This window comes from Manihot esculenta, chromosome 6 (genome assembly GCF_001659605.2).
Source record: "Manihot esculenta cultivar AM560-2 chromosome 6, M.esculenta_v8, whole genome shotgun sequence".
Taxonomy (NCBI): domain Eukaryota; kingdom Viridiplantae; phylum Streptophyta; class Magnoliopsida; order Malpighiales; family Euphorbiaceae; genus Manihot; species Manihot esculenta.
Window position 1 is genome coordinate 28,455,702 of NC_035166.2, and position 3,260 is coordinate 28,458,961.

Sequence of the window (3,260 nt, forward strand, 5' to 3'; positions counted from 1 at the left end):
GAAAGTCCCTTCGGCTGCCGAACCTGGTTTCTGCCAAAGGGCAGAAACTTGGTTCATCTTGCCCATTTCAACCCCCTACACAACCAATCATGCAAAAAAACCTATTCTACAACATGCATACTCAAGCATACAAGCTCCTAAGGGTCTCAAACTAACTTAAACCCCAACTACAACACACAAGCAAGCCACATTTCTCAAGAACATGCACATTGAACCCATAAACATAACAGAAACTTCAACAAGCCTACTCATGCATTTCTACCCCATAGATCTACTTAAAACTTTCTTAAAACGTGCAAGAGAGGTTGGATCTAAGCTTACCTCTTGAAGATCGAGAGGAAAAACGATCCTAGCTTGGAGGTAGGGAGAAATCCACTCTTTGGTCTCCAAGCTTCCAATCTGACTCTAACTTCAAAACTCTTCAAAAACAAGATGTAACTTGTTAAAATCTGTAAGATTTGAGGGAAAACACTTAAAATGACCAAAGGAGGGCTAGAGCTCACCATCGGCCGAAATGGGAGAGGAAACCTCGCCTGTTTCGGTCACGGGGCCTTTTATAGGGCTGGTTCTGCCACCTTTCGGCGGCCTAACGTGCCCCCACATCTCATGCATGTTCGGCGGCCGAACATGAGGTTCGGCGGCCGAACCTTAAGTCTTTCAAACAAGGCTTTCGGGGGCCAAAGGCGCTCCCCAAAACCTATCCATGTTCGGCGGCCGAACTTAACTTTCGGCGGTCGAACCTGGTAAAACCTCCTTAGGCCTTTTTCATTCAAAACTCATTTTCCTTTTTACTTAAAACATAAAATACCTTAAAAACATTTCATAAAACATGATTTTCCCCTTCTAGAGGTTTCCGACATCCGAGATTCCACCGGACGGTAGGAATTCCGATACCGGAGTCTAGCCGGGTATTACATTCTTCCCCCCTTAAGAACATTCGTCCCCGAATGTTCACTAAACATACATAAACATACTAACTAAGCACATAAAACACATCATACTTACTTCAAAAGAGATGAGGATACTGCTGGAGCATGGACTCCCGTGTCTCCCACGTGCATTCCTCTATGTTGTGGTGATTCCAAAGGACTTTTACCATCGGGATTTCCTTGTTTCTCAACTTTCTGATCTGAGTGTCAAGAATCCGCACTGGCTGCTCAACATAACTGAGATCCTCTTGGATCTCTACATCAGGCTCACTAAGAACCTTGCTCGGATCTGACACAAACTTTCGTAACATGGAAACATGGAAGACCGGATGGATTCTCTCCATCGATGCAGGCAAGTCCAGCTTATACGACACACCCCCGATCCTTTGCGAGATCTCAAAGGGTCCAATGTATCGAGGAGCTAGCTTACCTTTCTTTCCAAACCGAATCACCCCTTTCATAGGAGACACTTTGAGCAATACCAAATCCCCTTCCTGAAACTCTATCTGCCTTCTGCGAACATCTGCATAACTCTTCTGTCTGCTTGCAGCAGTCTTGATTCTCTCTCTGATTATGGGTACCACCCTGCTGGTAATCTCTACTAGTTCAGGCCCTGCCAAGGCCTTCTCTCCAACTTCCTCCCAGCAAACAGGTGATCTGCACTTCCTTCCGTACAAAGCTTCATATGGAGCCATCCCGATGCTAGCATGATGGCTGTTGTTGTAGGCAAACTCCACCAAAGGTAGATGCTGCCTCCAAGAATCGCCAAAGTCCAGCACACACATCCTAAGCATATCCTCTATAGTCTGGATGGTCCTTTCTGACTGTCCATCAGTCTGGGGGTGGAAGGCAGTACTGAAATCTAGCCTAGTACCCATGGCATTCTGCAGACTCCGCCAAAATCTGGAGGTGAACTGGGGCCCTCTATCTGACACCATCGAAACAGGAACCCCATGCAGCCTGACAATCTCATCCACATACACCTGCGCCAACTTGTCCACAGAGTAGCCACTCCTGACAGGGATGAAGTGAGCAGATTTGGTGAGTCTGTCCACAATCACCCATATGGAGTCCACTCTGTTGGACGTCGCCGGTAACCCTACTACGAAGTCCATAGCTATGTTTTCCCATTTCCATTCTGGAATCGGTAGCGGGTTAAGCATTCCAGCTGGCTTCTGATGTTCCAGCTTCACCCTCTGACACACTTCGCAGGCTGACACGAACTGTGCCACTTCTTTCTTCATCGCTGGCCACCAATAAACTTTCTTCAAATCTTGATACATCTTGGTGGCTCCGGGGTGAATGCTGTATCTTGCATTATGAGCCTCCCTCATAATGTCTCCTTTTAGCCCTATGTCATCTGGTACACATAATCGACTCCCATAGCGGAGGATCCCCTTGTTGTCAAATCTGAACTCATCATTCTTGCCTGACTGAACAGTCCTGGCAATCTTCACTAACTCGGGGTCCTCATGCTGTTTCTGAGCGACTTGCTCAAGGAACACGGGTGTCACTTTCATCTGAGCCAACAAGGCACCTGTACCCGACAACTCTAACTGTAGCCCTTCTTCGATGAGCTTGTAGAACTCCTTTACTACTGGTCTTCGTTCTGCTGTGATGTGGGATAAACTGCCGAGTGATTTCCGGCTTAAGGCATCAGCTACAACATTAGCCTTACCCGGATGATACTGGATTTTGCAATCGTAGTCACTGAGCAGTTCTACCCATCTTCTCTGTCTCAAATTTAAATCTCTTTGACTCAGGATGTACTGCAGGCTCTTATGATCTGTAAATATCTCACATTTTACCCCATAGAGGTAGTGCCTCCACATCTTGAGTGCAAAGATTACTGCTGCCATCTCCAGGTCGTGTGTGGGGTAATTCAACTCATGCTTCTTCAGCTGCCTAGAAGCATAAGCAATCACCCTCTCATTCTGCATCAGTACACAACCCAGTCCCACATGGGACGCATCACAAAAGACTGTAAAGTCCTCATCACCAGATGGCAGAGCTAAAACTGGTGCCGAAGTCAACCTCTTCTTAAGCTCTTCAAAGCTTTCTTCGCACTGGTCAGTCCACAGAAACTTCTGATTCTTCCTGGTTAACCTGGTCAGAGGAGCTGCTATCTTTGAGAAGTCCTGAACGAACCTCCTGTAGTAACCTGCCAAACCCAAGAAACTTCTAATCTCTGTCACTGAAGTGGGTCTAGGCCAGTTAGCCACAGTTTCTGTCTTCTTGGGGTCTACCTCAATACCATTCTCTGACACTACATGCCCCAAGAACGAAATGCTCCTTAGCCAGAATTCACATTTAGAGAACTTGGCATACAAG